This window comes from Panicum virgatum, chromosome 2N (assembly GCF_016808335.1).
Source record: "Panicum virgatum strain AP13 chromosome 2N, P.virgatum_v5, whole genome shotgun sequence".
NCBI classification, from domain to species: domain Eukaryota; kingdom Viridiplantae; phylum Streptophyta; class Magnoliopsida; order Poales; family Poaceae; genus Panicum; species Panicum virgatum.
This window is the reverse complement of record NC_053146.1, coordinates 3,124,413-3,142,745: the sequence shown is the minus strand read 5'-3', so window position 1 is coordinate 3,142,745 and position 18,333 is coordinate 3,124,413.

Sequence of the window (18,333 nt, the reverse complement as noted above, 5' to 3'; positions counted from 1 at the left end):
GTGACGCTGGAGAGGGGGAGGTCTGCAGCGGGGGTGGATGGAGGGGGCGGAGGGGCGGGAAGTGAAGATGATAGGGGGGCTCTCCCTCGGTGTCTAAATCGTGAGCCCTCTCAATGTAGTCGGGTCCTTCCTTGTTTTGCTGTTATGTGCATACAAATGTCAATAATAATCAAAGTGTGTAGATCATTTTTGAAACTTCAAATTCGTTCTTCTCTTAAACTTAGGCCCGCTTTTACGTATGTTTCAACTTTGTGTTACATGCAACAAAATAAGATCCATCATGGATAGTTTCTTATTTTTCTAAATATTGGAAAACTTTCTTGTGAAGCCAGAACATTTTTTATTTGATCGTGAAGCATTTGTTCTAAACATCAATAATTTTTTTAGGATAGAACAGTTTTTACTTTGAACATGAGATATTTGTTCCACTGAATAAAAAAAGGATTTAGAGAGAGTATCATCCAAACACAAAGTGTGGTTTTACCATCAAGATCTTGTTGTAAAGAATGCTTTGAACACTATAATCTATAAAACCTATATAGAAGCTCCCCACTAAGCATCATTAACTTTGATTTCTCTCAACTCACATTGCACCACATCATCAACAAAATTGTGTCCATTCGATCTTAAGCCCAAGTTTAATCATGATAGTTGATTCATCATTCTAGTTTATGTCTCACTACTACAAAAACTGATTAACAGCGACTTTTTTTAGAAGCTCTAAGGCGGGCACAAAAAATAACCGCCTTTGTTAATGCCCAGCACTAACAGAGGTGATCATTTCTTATTAACCTAAGAAAATCGATTAACAGAGGCGGTCAACTTTAACGTGACCGCCTCTGTTAATCGTCATATTTTCAGAGGCGGTCCATTTACAACAACACACCTCAGTTAATGGGCCAAGCCCATTAAAACCCATACCCCAGCCAAACCCTAACCAATCTCTCTCCCTCACTCTCTCTCTCCCCCTCTCTTTCTCCCGCAATGGCTAGTGCGGTGGCGGATCCGGCCCGCGCAGCCTTCAGTGCGGCGGCCGGCGGGCGGAGCCAGCGCGATCTCTTTCTCCCCTTCCTCTTTCTCTTTATCTCTCTCTCCCTCACTCTTTCTCTCTACCTCCCCGCGCCGCTCAAGGCCGGCCTCTCTCTACCTCCCTCTCTCGTGCGCGAGCGGCTACTCAAGGATGGGGGCGGCACGAGCGGCATTTTAGTTGGTCAAATTTTATTAGCAAGCACCTAATTACTAGATGTAAGTTTATACCAACCCACTTAAGCATATAAACATAAAGGATCCAACATTATAAATCCATAGCACCACAAATTAAATTATTCTTCAAGTTCGATTATCATGTGAGGGTCCAGGCCGCTCTTGATTGTGAGCACGGCTGATATATCAGTTTTACAGTCTGTAGAGGTTGTACACTTTCACCAAAAGTCGCATAAAAGTTCAAAAGAACTTTGGACCCAACCACACTGTGCTGATCAGACACAATACCACACTTCCGAGGTGTGATTGCATAGGGATGCGACAAGTCCTTTACAAAGATTCCCTAGTAAGAAGTAGTCCACTATGGTTTCCGGAGCAGTAGCAGAGCATAAACCTACCTAATGGGCATAGTGTCTTAGCAAAGCCCACTTCCCAAGAGGACCAGGTTATACCCTGTCAACCGCTGCCCCTCTTGCCCTTTTAGTAAGACCGCTTCAAACTAGAGTCTCTAATTAATCAGCCAAGACCAGAGCCATGTGGTTCTTGTGGTTATACTATTTTCCTGGGTGGTTCTCCATGTTCCAATTAAAGTCATATAATCTTGTAATTAACCACAATATAATAGCATGAATAAAGCATGATTAACATTTCTCAAAATATTATGATATCACAATTCCCAATGTTAAGAACATAAGCATTTCTACCCAACAGATACATTAAATCCAGTGTTCAAGGTTTTGGGGTAAAAGACTTGGTAAAGTCCTTAATAGGTGTCCCATCAAATTTATGCAAATCAGCAATAAAGTAAAGTGAATTATCATGCTACTATTGTGACAAAATGGAATATACAGGGGGAGAAGTCCACTTGCCTTCCTTGACAAACTGTTGTTGCTCTTCTTCGAACTGCTACTCTTGATTTCCCTCGAACGGCATGTCATCTACACGATCACACAAGCAAAACATGCACAAAATAAGGAACAATACATAAAACAGTAAAAACAGAGAAGGAATGGTGATAAATCTGTTGTATGCCTTGCGAGGATTGTGTGAGCGCAAGGATCACTGAAATCGGAGTTAAAACAAGAAAGATATGGCTAAAGCAAGGTTCCAGGGGCTTTTTTTAGAAGAAACGGAACTTCCAGGGGCTAGATCTAAAGAAGCCAGGGGCTAGTATGAAATTAAACCTAAACATCATTGATTAGCTTGCTAAATAGGGGTCCTTGGATGGTGGGTTGGATTTTGTAGAAGTGTAGGGGTGAAAACAGAAAGAAATGGACTTGTTTGTAATGACTTTTGAACTGGGATGGACTGCGGGTTGACTATCAAAAAACCCAGGGGCCTTTTTGCAAAAGTGCCAAGGGTTGACTGATATCCAAGGGTATTGACTTGGATTTGATTGAATCCGATCCGTCGGTTCGAGATCCGACGGTGCGGAGGACGGCTTGTCGGCTCGGCTCAAAGGCTCAGCCCTGGCGACGGCTCAAGCGAGAGGCTCGGGGCGGTGCTGGGCATCTCTCCTGCACACGCGGCTCGGGCGGGTGGCGCTAGAGGCTTGGCTCGGCTCGCGTGGGCGAACTCGCGGCGTACTGAAAGTGCATCTAGGCCCCTAGTGTGTTTTGGTGGATTGATTGACACCATGATTAAAGGACTAACTATCTTGTTAAGTATATGAGCAGAAATTGATTATCATAATTGTAATCTGTGTGATGTAATATATCAATGTTCAAGATAAGGCTCATATGACAAGTGAATGCTATGACATGTTCTAGTATGAGAATATTAACATGCAACGGTTATCATATAAATTGAGATATGAATCAACGATGAAGAATTTATTCGTATATCCAAATAAAGCTTGTTGATATATGTGGTACTCAAAGTGACAAGTCAAGGTATTGAGAATGAGACAAAGGTGTATGCTTAGGCATAGTCTCACATTTGGAGAAACTTGTCACAAGAAATACATGAGATAGTTGATGATCAAGCAAGCATGAAAGAAATGATGTTCATTATAATGGCAAAATCAATGTGAGTTCAAGAGGGCTCTTGAGAATAAATGGATGGGATCGAAAGGCGTGTTTCTAGAGGCTCTGTAAGCAAAGGCTTGGCATGAGCAAAGAAACCGATAATGATCTAGTCCAAGAATTCTAAGAGACATAGAGAATTTTATATTGACAAGTGTCATTCATTAGAGAAGAAAAATTGATTGTGAATCAAAATGGATTTCATTGTGAGTTAAATGTGATACAAGCCTATATGAAGCTATATATGATGCAAGGATGAAGAGTTGGAATTCGAGAATGGGTTTATAGAAACTAAGCTTGGAGAAGAACAATTTTGGTTGTGCCGAGGAACCGATGCTAGGGTGACGAAATGTTCTTTGGGTTCAACTTGAAGAATCTTGATCATGTGTAGTGTTCATGTTGGGAAGTATCAATCTTTCTAGAATCTTATTGTGAAGATGATGACTTGAACTAGAAGTGGATTTCATTCAAAGAATAAAGTTCAAGGTCACTAGCTCAAGGAAGACGTGCTCAAAGTAAAGAAGTCAAGTTGGATGCAACCCTCAAATTGTGATTGATCAAGGCACGACATAAGATGAAAATGAGAAACTCAAGAAGTTGAAATATAATTTATCTTTAATCTTGAGTTTTGGTATGCCATACTATCAAGAGGGATGCATCACAATGGTCTTTGGTTTAGTCTCAGTGCTCAAATAACCCTAGTGAGTTGTAAGAGACACAAAAGCCTCACGTGCACAGTTTAGCTTTGCTGCCAGGGCAAATCCGGAAGTTCCGGATTTGGCACCTATAGCACTAACGGCTAGTTGGTTTGAAAACCCGAAGGTTCCGGGTTATAGGATCCGGAAGTTCCAGGTTCTAACTGTCACATAACGGCTAGTTTTGTTGGGACTAGCTATTTATACCCCTTAGCCCCCTCCTTGGTGGGCTGCTGCTCCAGGCTTTATTCTGTTCATTGCTGGTCGTCCCAAGAAGTTTGGTAGTCATAGTTGAGCTCTCCCCAACCTCTCTTTGTGAGATAGTGTGATTAGAGTATATCCTTGAGTTGGGTTGAGAGAGTGAATGCTTGAGAGCACTAAAGAGCACAGCAAACCTTGAGCACTTGAGCTTAGCCGTGATTTGTATGGTTCGCATTTGTTACTCTTGGAGGTGAAGCCTCCTAGATGGCTAGGTGTCGCCGGCTAGCTCCCAAAGATTGTGGTGAGCAGCGGCAAGTTTGTTGCAGCACCGATCTTGTGCCACAAGGGCGTATGATCACATAGTGGAAGGAGGAGATAGGTTGACCTTGGGGTCGATATAAGCTTCCTCAACGGAGACTAGGATTTGAGGAGCTTTCCATTAGACACTTGTGTCTTAGAGAGATTGTTGCTTTGTGCATGCTGGATCTGTGTGAACCTGCTTAAGGAACTTCACTGAGCAGACTCTACAATTGGGGTTTGAATTTATATTCATTTACTAGCACTACTTTTATTGTGTTCACTCTGTTCTGAGTGAACTTGGAAGTTTCGAATTGACAAACCTGGAAGTTCCGAGTTCACCTACTGTCTAGCCCAAATCCGGAAGTTCCAGATTTGAAACCCGGAAGTTTCGGGTTTGGCAGACAGTCAATTCAATCCGCTGCGTTTGAGTGAAAATCTGTAGGTGCGCCTATTCACCCCCCCTCTAGGCGACATCAAGGTCCTCTCACGTACGTGGCGAGCGGCGCGGCGGCGGAGGGCCGGAATCAGCCGTCTGGACTTGGTTGTCGGGGAGGCGCTGCGGTGGCCGGAGTGGAGCTCACGGCGGTGAGGGGCGGACGGTGTGCTCCGGCAAGGAATTGCTGTGGCACAAGTGCGGGAGAAAGAGGGGAAAAGGGACTGGGGGCATCCTCACCACGGCGTGCAGCTCCAGAGGTGGCTAAAAGTCGACGGGACACGACGGAGCGGGAGATCGACGACGACGGCACTCCAGACGCGGCGTGCGGCGGCGCTATGGGGTAGAGAAAGGGGACGCAAGGTCCGGGAGCAGGGAAAGGAGCGAGGCAAGAGCCCGGGTGTGCCATTTATAGGGCGGGGGAGGGAGCAGGAAGGCCGGGAAAGAGAAGGGGCAATGGAGCTCGATGGCCGGTCTTGATGGCCATAATGGCGGCAACGGTTACGACTGAGGGAGGGGAGGAGGCGAGGGGATGGTGGCGGCACTGATGGCAGCATCAAGGCGGGCTCAGGTGGAGTTGGAGGCGAGCGGGTGTGGGCACTCGGGCGGGCGGCAGTGCACGCGGCGGTGGCGAGCTAGGCAGCCGAAGGAAGAAGAGGGGTCCGACATGCGGGGCCCACCTGGTGGTGAGAGAGAGCAGGAGGGAGGCGAGTTGGGCTAGGGAGGCGAGTTGGGCCAGGTGGGCTGTGCGGGAGAAAAAGGGAGGGAGGGGAAAAGAGGGTTTGGGCTGGGCTGGAAAAGAAAGAGGGAGAGAGAGATGTTTGTTTTTTTAACACAAGCAAAAGATACATTTTTTTTAACAAGGCAAAAAGGTCTTTTTGAAATTAAAACATTTATTTTTAAAAAAAAATGATTTTGGGTGTTACAGTTGGATCTCAGTGGATCGTGGCAGCAAGGCCACTCTACCACTTACAATGCCCCGTCGCGTATTTAAGTCGTGCGCAAAGGATTCAGCCCGCCGCCCGTGAAGAAGGGAGCTTCGTGGCGGCCTGCCACGGCACATCGGTCGGACAGGCTGAGCCAATGGCACGGGCCCTTGGGGCGCGAACGCCCTAATGTGGGTTGGGGCGAGCGGCAGGCACAGGCGCCGGTTGCTAGCTTGGATTCTGACTCAGAGGTGTTCAGTCATAATCCGACACACGGTAGCTTCGCGCCACTGGCATTTCAACCAAGCGCGATGACCAATTGTGTGAATCAACGGTTCCTCTCGTACTAGGTTGAACTAGGAAGGCCACCCGCGCATTTGCTCAGCTAGGTGTTCCTATTTCTAACATTACCTTTTTTTAATTGTTTCTATTTATTACTCGTGCGGCTAGATGTAAGTATCTATTAGGTTACAACCTTTTTTTATGTTGGCTCTCATAAAGCAATATGCTTTTAGGAAAATCAAGATGTGTTAAAGTGTTACCTCAATTTTGATGAGTCATTTTGTCTCCATATAATAATTAGGTTTATATTTTCATATTCCCTCAAGTTTTGAGATTGTTCTAAGTTTGTTGTTTTAATGTTGATTATAAAATAATTTTGAGGTTTTGAGTGTGAATATATTAATATATATAAGTAATTTTTTTACTTGTAATTTTATAAAAGTTTACCTTTTATATGTTTTGATATTTTTAGATAAAAGTAGTACTCAAAGACTCAAAGTTGTGTTTTGCGAATCAAATTGTATTTTTTTATACCCCCTCTAGGTTTGAATTAGATATCATTTTGTGATAGTTGTAAGTTTGTTTTTTTAATGTCAATTTAAAATTATTTAGTTTTATTAAAGTGTATTGTTGTAGTAATCAAAGTTATGAGGATTGTGTCAATGCCAAAATGATTTTTTGACTTGTAGGTAGTATTACCCTTAATCCAATCGCCCTCTCCTTCTCCTCCTCCGCATGGCCAACCCTGTATCCGCATGTGTTTTGGCATCTCCTTCGCTCTCGGCCCCCTCCGCCTCCCGGCGCCACCTCCATCCCTACCCCCATCACCTGCTTCCCAGCGCAACCTGCGCTGCCGGTGCCCTCCGCACCTGCTTGGATTAGTACTTTCTGTTATGTTATTGTATTTTGGATTTGTAAGATTCTATTTTAATTAAGGAAATAGTTTATTATATAAACAAACTTGTATACCGTTGGTACATACAGTCAAGATGAAGATAAGTTGTGTAGTAACAACAAAAAATATGAGTTCTGATGTGCATACCTCAGCCTGACCCAATGGAGCTTAATTGAATATTTGGTAATCTACACCTTCTTGCCCGGCCTTTTGAGATCTTGCTTAAACACCATAATATGTATGAGTTAGTACTAACTATTCTGGAGTAGTAGCTCATGATAGTTTAAAGTAATCACTCAGCAAATATCCTTTGCCCTGCAACTGAAAAGACAACATAAGCAAAGTTACCATGCTTGGGTTATTCAGGGTAGGTAGAGGCGGATGCTGCCGGAACGACGAAAATGTATCAGATTAGTCTGAATTTTCAACATTGTGAGCATGTGGTGTTCATGAAAAGATAATGTTTTTATTAGAACCAAGAAAGACAAATGAATGATAAACAGTGAAAAGTGCTGGTCAATTGATCCAACGTGCTTACCTTTGAGGCTTTGACTGTATCTGTTGTAACTCCCTGCTCATGGCTTTTGGAGTTGTGAATATTGAACTTATTTATGCTGCAATAATTAGCATAGCTGGCTAGGGCCCAACGCACAACTTCCTGTGCGAGCGGAGATGCTTCAGGGGGCTACATGACGTGCACGCGCGTTTAGTCGTTGGTCGATGCCTTTGAAGCTTAAAAATTGCAACACCTCCTTGACCCGATCCTGTGCTAGCCACTTGCGCTCACGGTTAATTGTTGCGTTATCCTAATGATCCTCCCTCCAACCTCCCCTCTCTCTCTCTCTCATGATCGCATGATCTCATCCCTAGAGCAATCTTGATTGATGTTGGAGAAGCTAGCCGCCGGCAGTGATCTAGTATAGGTTTCTGGCTATTTGCTGAAACTCTGCTTCCGCGTTGTTTGTTGCACGGAACCTAATTAGATATCACCTTGTAGTTCTTCGTCCTCTAGAGAGATCTAGAGTTCCATCATCGGCTATTTGTCATCACGCTAGCTTCTCCGGAGCTTGTTCGCATCCGGTGGCTACTACGTCAGCTTCCCGGAGTCCTTGAGGGTGATGGTTTGCTCCTCTTAAGCCTGAGCTGGCTGCCTGGTACAACTTCTGCAGCTACAAATTTAATATGATGCGATCACCGGACTCACTGATAATGGCGACGGCGTCTCTCTGCATGACCCGTGGGAACCCGGCCTTGGAAGCTCTTCCTGCTATTATGATCTGCTTGCTTTGCATCACGATTCATGATTACCTAGTGTTTGATAGATTCTATTCCAACATGGTAAAGTAATCATTTATTTCCATATTTGACATTTTGTTATATCTCCTGGAGTTCTCGTGGTCAATTCAAATACAGACATAATCTATCTCGCGATATCTAATACATATGATATTCTATTTTGATCCATTCAAATATACAGTATCTCCTGGAGTCCTAGTGAACTCAAACATGTACATGATCTATCTCCATAGGATATTCCATCATGACTCTGTTAAAATATACATGATAATCTATGTTGCCATCATATCACAAATCAATCTCAAACATACCCATAAAAACCAATGGTTGTTATTTTTTTCTAATTTCTATGATTAACATGGTAATTTCTAGGTCTTGAGAGAGATCATGGAGACTCTTTTTGTTGGGTAAATACTAAGATCTAGCTTGATTAAGTTTTACTACTATATTCTTCATATAAATATTTTTATTTTCCTTCTAGCCTGATTGAATAATTGTTTATTATTTAATTTTCTAATTAATAGTATGTTTCTAATTTGCACATAGATGAATGATATTTTAGATTAATTTTTCATAGTGGCCCTTGGATTTATTTTTAGTTAGGTGTAAGATATTTTACATTAATATTTATCATAATGGTAGTGTGGTAATTTCTATTTTTTCGATTAATGTGAGTAATTTATAAGCTCTGAGAGTGAAAGTGGAGATCATCTGCACGACTATTTTGATATTGTTGCTTGCCCCACTCCACCAAACTATTGTTCTTGCGATGTCTTTGGACATGTAGGCCGGCATGTCGCGCTTGGTGTAATGGTGTGTGGAATATAGATTGAGTCCACGACCCACCAACATGGTGTTGCTCCATTGATGCCGATGAACTCAGCGCTCAGACTTTAGAAGTATGCTCATCTCCATGGCAGCAGGTTCTCAATCTGTTAATGCTCCTTAAGTCCATTTGAGACAATAGGTGCATTAACATATACAACAGTGCTCCGGTTGAAGGTCGAGACTTTTGAGGCTGTGCTTCTACTGCACGTCTATGTGCTTGGTATTTAGATAATGAACTCATGATTCTTGCTGAGGTTGGAGAATCATCGTCATCACAACGGATGCCCATGGCAGTGGCTTTAGGCTGTGTTTAGATCCCAAAATTTTACACCCAAAAACGTCACTTTTGAATGTTTGGACACATGCATGTAGTATTAAATAAAATCTATTTATAAATTTTTTTGCACGGATAGGTTGTAAATCGTGAGATGAATCTAATGAGCCTACTTAATCTATGATTTGCAATAGTGATGCTATAGTAACCATATGCTAATTATGGATTAATCATGGATTAATTAGGTTCATTAGATTTGTCTCGCGATTTACAACCCATCCGTGCAAAAAAAATTGTAAATAGATTTTATTTAATACTCTAAATTTGCAAGATTCCCTTTCAAAAAATATTGGGCAAAGTGATATAAACATACCCTTAATTTCATTGCTGTAGCAAGATTCCCTTTCAAAATTTTTTTAGCAAAGTGATCTAAACACACCCTTAATTTCATTGCTACTCCTCATCATCCTTCGGTGTCGTCTCATGAATCAACATATTCCTCCTTGACATGGGCGTTGGAGCTCTCATGGCATTCCCTGTGGAAGTTTTTTCTCTTTTAAGACGCTACAACATTAAATATATCGCATCATTCTGTTCTTATCTCTTCCTCTCTATTTGGTACTCATAGCTCGTAGCATATACCAAAATTTTTATTTTTTGGATTTAAAAATTTATTTAATGGTAATGGTGCGTTATATTTATTTATGTGTAAGAGTAGCTCGTAGCATACAATATACCAAAATTTTTATGTTTTTGATTTAAAGTATTTATTTAATGGTAATGGTGTGTTATATTTATTTATGTGTAAGAGTAGCTCGTAGCGTACCAAAGCTGTTATGTTTTGGGTTTAATTATTTATCTAATGGCAAAGGTGGGTTATATTTATTTAAGTTTAAGGATATTTTGGGCTAATATTTAACATAATGGCAGTGGTGGATAATTTATAAATATGTATATGGGTATTTTAGGCTAATTTTTTCGTAATGGCAGTGGTGGGTAATTTTAATTTTTTTCTCCAATTAACGTGGGAATTTCTAGGCCTTGAGAGCGAACATGGAGGCTCCATTTGTTGGCCAAATAATAAGATAATAAATATTATTTAATGGTAATGGTGGGTTATATTTATTTATGTGTAAGAGTAGCTCGTAGCGTACCAAAGCTGTTATGTTTTGGATTTAATTATTTATCTAATGTCAAAGGTGGGTTATATTTATTTATATTTAAGGATATTTTGGGCTAATATTTAACATAATGGCAGTGGTGGGTAATTTACAAACATGTATATGGGTATTTTAGGCTAATTTTTTTGTAATGGCAGTGGTGGGTAATTTTAATTTTCTTTTTTTCTCGGATTAACGTGGGAATTTCTAGGCCTTGAGAGCGAACGTGGAGGCTCCGTTTGTTGGCCAAATAATAAGATAATAGATTACTATCACGGCACGGTCATCAGTAGGGTAAAACTAACCTGTCTCACGGCGGTCTAAATCCAGCTCACGTTCCCTATTGGTGGGTGAACAATCCAACACTTGGTGAATTCTGCTTCACAATGATAGGAAGAGCCGATATCGAAGGATCAAAAAGCAATGTCGCTATAAATGCTTGGCTACCACAAGCCAGTTATCCATGTGGTAACTTTCCTGACACCTCAAGCTTCAAACTCCAAAGGTCTAAAACATCAATAGACCACTGCTTTCTCGGTTCGTATTGTACTGGAAATCACAATCAAACGAGTACCCCCGTGGCCTCGTGTATAGGGTGCCGGTCATCCAAAACCGACATCACGAGCATGCTTTGCCTGATCCTCACGGAGACAGCCCCCATAGGACGGAAGGAGGGTCGGGCGGGCCAGGCGCAGTGCCCGGAGTCAACATCGCCTTGGGGCAAGGACGCGGTAGGTGGCGCACGCACCCTGAGTGCCACAGTGACACGTGCTGTTACCGCGCCATACGGTGCTCCGCTCGCAGCCGCCCGGACGGCCCGCCCATGACGTCAAAAGCATCATCATGACGCCCCCTCACCCCCTCGCCCCCCCCCCAATCACGGACGACGATGTACGACAACCCCGTCTATAAGTTGCTCCTTTTCTATCTCTTCCTGCTTGTAACGTTCCATCTCTTCCACATATAAAAGGGATGGCGGGACCCCGTGACCAGGACAGAGCTCTCTACACAACTGCATCCGTTGACAAGTTGTTGAGCTCAACTCAGTTCTTAGACACACACGAACACAGATATACCTGGACTTAGAGCATTCCGATCGAACTAGCATAAATCCTTGTGAGGGATCGAAGCCGGCGACCAGAGTTTGGAATAGTTATGGAAAAACTAAACCAACACAAAAAGGCCTCGAACGAGCGAGCGAACCCATGAAGCAAATCGGAAGCGAATTGGGAAAACTGCAGAACTGATCTGCTTGGACCGGTCTGATCGGTGCGCTGGACCGGTCTGACCGGTCTTGGCTGTTCAAGAACTAGCAGACCGGTCTGACCGGTCTTGCCTACCGGTCTAACCGGTGGCACCCAGAAAACCCCCAAAAACTTGGATTCAAACGACGAATCTCAACCAAACGCCTACGAAAATCGATGAAACTTGGGGGATAGCTTCGTCCCTACCCCGTGAACATATCCCTAAGAGATCTCATCCTAAAGATCAACGAATCTTGAGAATTATGGGGGAGATCAAAAAGGATTAGGGTTTTCTCAAAAACTCAAGAACTTCAAATCTGAAGAGCTCGTGATTCCAGAGGGTTTGGCACGAAGCAAGAAGCACGGGAATCACTCCAAAGAGCTCTTCGAACCGTCGCAATCAAGTGCATCAAAATCGAAACGAAAATCCATCACAAAAAGCACAAGAGGGAAGGAATTGGATTGATTCAAAAGCCCAGCGGGCACAAGGAGGATGGGGCCTCCTTTCCGAATCAAATCCAATACAAACTCTCACGAATCCATGGACTAATTCTACTCTAAAGAGAAGAACAGGGGGAGAGAGACACAGGGGCGGCGGCCTGGAGAACAGAGGAGTCCACGAACAGATTACAAAAGCCGCAATTAACCTAACACAAGTGAAGGGGTATTTATACCCGCGGGACCGGTCAGACCGGTACGCTGGACCGGTCAGACCGGTTGGTTAGACCGGTCAGATCGGTGCCAGGGACCGGTCAGACCGGTTGGCCTGCAGCACCCCCTATACACGATCTCATCCGACGGCCGAGGTTCTTTCTTCAGAACGAAGTCTTCTCCACGATGCCGCCGTCTTGATGAAGATCCAGTCCGCGGTTTTGGAGGGTCCGCGAAACCCGGGTAGGTGGCCGGTTTTGAGAAAACCGCCAAAACCTCACGCGCGGGAAGATTCCCGCCTCCACGCCGTGGCCCTAGACGCCGTTCCCGCCTCAGCCTTCTGACGGCCCTAGACGCCGCCCGACGCTCATCACCTCCTCGCCCGCAGCGAGGCCCTAGACGCCGTCGACGCCCGTCACCTCCGTCAGTCCCGAGACCGACGCCCGTCACCTCCACGACTTGGCGTCTTCAACTGCCATCCGCCTCCTTGGTTTTGTGGCGCAAACCAAGAAACCCGCCTTCCGTCGTCGCTTGCGCCCTCGATCTAGGAGTGGACGCCACAGCTGCCACCCGGTCCGAGCTCCGGTCCCAGCTACCCTTCACCGCCGTCCACCGCACGGTCCATCGGCCACAGCACCTCCACGGCAGCTCCCTGTCGACACTCGACGCCCGTGTACCTACAATCCAAAGACCAAGCGCACGATCACACCGCACGGTTGACAATTCACTCATCACAAGCAGGATAGAGTACTCAACATTCCTCAATCTCCCCCTTGATGAGTGCATTGTCAACACACCACAAACGAACCAAGAGAAGTGAAACCAGAAAAGAACAAAGAAGCACAAGCAAGTGACAAAAGGCTCAGAAAGGCAGGAACAGTCACTTACTCAAGCAAAATCGATCCCCTAAGACAAGGGCAAAGGCTCGACGCAATCGATCAAAAGCCAAAACATGACTCCTCAAAGACAGAGGTAACGCTCGACGCAGTCATGCAAGAAGCAGAGGGAAAACGAGGAAAACCTGGAGCCAAGAACAAGGCAGAAACTCCCCAAGCAAAGCTTTTCCCTCTCACAAGTGCAACTCTCCCAAAATGATGCACTCTCGAAGCCCTGTGCACAACAAGTTTTTCAAAAATCAAACAAGTCTCCCCCTTGTTCGATCACTTCTCTCAAAATTCTCCCCCTTGTTGGCACATGCACACATCAAGCCTAAAAAATTCTAAAGCTCCCCCTGAAGCTGAAACTCCCCCTGAACAGATGCTATGCAATGAATGCAATGCAGGAGGTGTAAGTGAAAGCATTAAGGGATACAAGGATATGAGCAACATCTAGTCACAAGCACGTGTGCATCCATAAACAAGACCTGCATCTAGCTCAACAGGGTATATCATATCAATCTAGAGCTAGGCAAGTTCAGTTTAGGAGAAATAAAAGCATCACCCATGATCTGGCACTAACAAGTAGGGAAAGAAAAGCAGTGCTACTCATACTCATACAGGTGAGCCAAATCAGCCAAAACAAGTTGCCAACATCCATTTTTCAATTAAATTTATGGCAATCAGTTCTTAATGCCAGGGGTTGAAAGGTTGTCATGCTTCACTTAGCAACGAGACCAAGCCTATGCCAAAAGACAATCAGAAGCTTAAAGCACTCGTTTCAGTCATGCACAGCCTTGCCCGGGTTCTCACAAGTGCAAAGTGAGCCGTCCCGAAAGCTCAATCAGTGCGACAAGCAATCCCACCTGGATCTTTTCAATCCATTTCAAGAACAGTTCAAGCAAATTTATCAGATTTAAATCATTTCAAGTATGAATTGCGGAACGAAAAGCCACACTAGCATGAATAAGATAGCAAAGCATATCAACACGCCCTAACATGCTAGTAGCCAAGACAGGGTGATCATGTTTTCAGTTTTTCAAATCAAAATAGCTCAACTCAGATGATGTCATATACACAGTGGAGCAAGCTATACATGATCAAATTTATCAACTCACACTAGCAGGTACTAGAAGATCATAGCAGTGTATACAAGAATGCTAGTGCAAGTGAGACAATGCAAAATGTAAACATGTACAATGCATATGCACAATGCAACTACCAAACTTAGAAAACCAAGAGAAGCAAAACAAAGACCTACCAAGCTAACCAAAACAAAAGTCAGCGATCAAAAGGGGTAACAAACCCCAATCTCCCCTCGCAAACGAGCAAAGGTGTCCTGCTCTAGCGGTTTGGTTAGGATATCTACGGTTTGCCTCTCTGAAGGGACATGGATCAAGTTTATGTGGCCTCTCTCATGATTGTCTCGTAGGAAATGGAATCTGATATCTATGTGTTTGGTTCTGGAGTGTAGGACAGGGTTCTTTGCAATGCTAATGGCTGACATGTTGTCTACAAAGATGGGAACCCTACCGAAACTCAAACCATAATCCTGCAAGGTTTGCTTCATCCAAAGGATCTGGGAGCAGCAGCTAGCAGCGGCAACATACTCAGCTTCTGTGGAAGAAAGCGCTACGCTAGCCTGCTTGCGAGAGGACCAAGACACCAAAGATGTACCGAGAAATTGACAAGTACCTGATGTCAACTTGCGATCCAACCGACACCAACCGAAATCGGCATCAGAAAAGCCCACCAAAACCAGAGAAGAATCCGCAGAATACCAAAGACCAAATTCAGGGGTGAATTTCAGATACCTGAAGATGCGTTTCACCACCTGCCTATGGGAGGTGCGCGGCGAAGCCTGATACCGTGCGCAGAGGCAGACGCCGAACTGGATGTCCGGTCGCGTCGCTGTCAGGTACAGGAGAGAGCTGATCATGCTCCTATACTCCTTCTGGTCCACCACCTCGTCGTCCAAGTCCTCATCAAGCGCCGTAGATGTGCTGATCGGAGTCAGCTGAGGAGACAAGTCACTCATGTCGAACTTCCGCAGCAAGTCTCTAGTGTACTTGGCTTGATGGACAAAAGTGCCCTGAGGAGTTTGCTTGATCTGCAGCCCGAGGAAGAACTGCAACTCACCCATCATGCTCATCTCGAACTCCCTGGACATCTGCTTAGAAAACTTGGAGACAAGAGCGTGAGAAGAGCCACCAAAGATAATATTATCCACGTATATCTGAACCAAAAGAAAATCAGTGCCAGATCGCATGAGGAACAAAGTTTTATCAACACATCCCATTTTAAAGCCCTGAGCCAGCAAAAAGGTTTTCAATCTATCATACCAAGCTCTAGGTACCTGTTTCAAACCGTAAAGAGCTTTCTGAAGTTTATAAACACAGTTTGGAAACTTGGAATTTTTGAAACCAGGGGGTTGCTTCACATAAACTTCTTCTTCAATAAAACCATTCAAGAAGGCAGATTTAACATCCATTTGGAAAACCTTAAAACCCTTGGAAGCAGCAAATGCAAGAAAGATTCGAATAGCTTCCAATCGAGCAACAGGGGCAAAAGTTTCCTCAAAATCAATACCCTCTTTTTGGCAAAACCCCTGGGCAACAAGACGAGCCTTGTTCCGAACAACCAAACCATCCTCACCCTGCTTGTTTTAGAAAACCCACTTCATTCCGATGGGATTACAAGCAGGTGGAGGCTCGACTAAAACCCAAACTTGGTTTCTTTCAAAATTTTCAAGTTCCTCATGCATGGCATTGACCCAATTAGAATCAGAAAGAGCGTGTCCAATATCCTTGGGCTCAAAAGAGGCAACAAATGCTGAATGAGCAAAGCCAGCGATACTTGTTACCTTGGACCTGGTGACTCGCTCGTTTAGATCACCTAGTATCTGTTGAGGTGGATGACGACGCTGAATGTGTCGCGGTGCTTCCCGTGTCGAAGTCGCCTCCTCCTCAACCAAAGCTGGTGCCTCCTCAGGTGCAGCTGGTGAAGCCTGAGTCACCTCCTCGAACAGCCCCCTAGAAGTAGACGTAGTCGGGTCGGGGACGTCGTCATCATCCGAGCTCGTGGTAGAGATAGCTGGGTCCACAGCACGCGTGGTAGCCTCAGCGTCGCCATCTGCTGCTTCTTCCTTCTCATCTTCAAAGATGGAGGTGCCGAGCTCATCATCTCCTTTCCTCTTCCATTATCCCCGAACACAATGTACTCCTTTGAGCGCATCGGGGTGAGGCTGGAGAACCATTTGTCATTCCCGATCATGTGGCGCGAACAACCGGAGTCCATGATCCACCTGTTCTCCAAGGCTCCGACCTGCACATCAGTAGTGAGACAAAGAGTGAGCAAATGTCTCAACACTGGGGTTAGCAAAGTGGGAAGCAAACGAGTGTCGAGCCATTTGCTCTACAGAAGGGTTAGCAAAAACCAGACAAAGCGTATCCCCCGTCCCGTCTATCGCGTGACTGACGAACACCACCGCGAGGAAAGCGCGGAGCCTCGAAACCTCCTCCAAAGCCTCGGTCCCGTGGTCCATAGCCGTACTGAAAATGACCAGGAGCACAACCGGCAAAGCGACCACCCTCTGGAGCACGATAACCACCACCGTCTCCCTGACCTCCACCTACACGGCGCGCCCTAGCATCTCGCCTATCACCACACCGAGAAGGACCACGCACCCGAGCAGAGTACATGTCCGCGTTTCGTCTCTTCTGCTCTCTCCTCACAGCCCGCTTCCTCCGGAAGCAAAACTCCTCCAGGTGACCTTCCCTGTCACAGAACTCACAGTGGTACCTCACCTCACGCTTGGGAGGTGGAGGCCTAGCCTGCGGACGGGGAGGAGCAGTCCCGTTCTTCTGGGCAACCTGGACTGTGGCAGCAGGGAGCGTGTCGAGGGAATTCCTCAGCTCATTGGGCTTCGGAACCCAAACCTGCTTCTGCGGAGGTGCTTTAGGTGGTTCCTTAAGCACACCATCCGCAAGGTCAACAAGCGAAGGCTGCGTGCTTGTGCTAGCAGTGTTTCCAGCAGCCTTGCCAATCTTACCATACAACCCGTCAAAGTCTGACTTCGTGTATGTGTAACCGACCCCAAACCCATCACCACGCTTGAACTGCTTAATCATCATGCCCAACTGCGGCTCACTGCTAGAAACCCAACTCAGAATCGCCCTAAGATAGGTATTCTCATTCTCTAAGTTGGCTTTCTCTACCGCAAGACTATCTAAATCAGCAATCAACCCAGGGCAAACAGAGCAGTCAATAGGTGGGCTAAACTCTATGACCTTAGTCTTTCCAAAAGACTTGATCAAAGCGTTCTTCTCCTCTAGCTCCGACCTAAGCGTGGGACAAAGCTTGCAAGCGCCAAGCAAAGCTGGCCTAGATCTAAGCTCCTCTCAACAACAGTAGCAAACTTGGACTGCAAAGAAGCAAGATCAGACTTGAAGATAGGACACTCATCGCATTCTAGCACATCACTAACAATGGGAGCGTCCTTGACAAGTTCAAGCTCATGCTTGGCCTTGGCTAGCTCAAGAGACATGTCAGAAAGCGAAGTCTTAGCAACATCTAAGTTCGCGACGTTCTCATCATGCTTGGCACGGAGAGCAACAAGATCATTCATGTGAGATATGCAGCCAGCGCACTCATCCTCACTAGATTTCTCCCTAGCACAAGCCAGCTCAGCCCTAAGCTTTCTACGCTCTCTAGCTGCTTCCTTAAGCAGCCTCTTCTGGTTGTCGAGAGCGGTGTACAACTCCCTAACCTCTGTATCAAGCAGGTCGATCATGGAGTTTACCTCTGAATCGCTCTCGGATCCAGGAGAAGAGCCGGAGTGCGTCGGTGTAGCATGTCCACCCGAAGACGCACGAGCACCATCAGCTTCGCCCGCCATGGTGCAGAAGCTCTTGCGTCGACCGGCCGCCAAGCAAAGGCCGATGATGCCGGTGGCTTCCTTGTCCCACTTCTTCTTCTTGTCGTCGTCGTCGGAGGTCGGTGAAGAAGAGCGGTCGGTGTCGGAGCTCTTGTCGAGGTCGCTGAGCT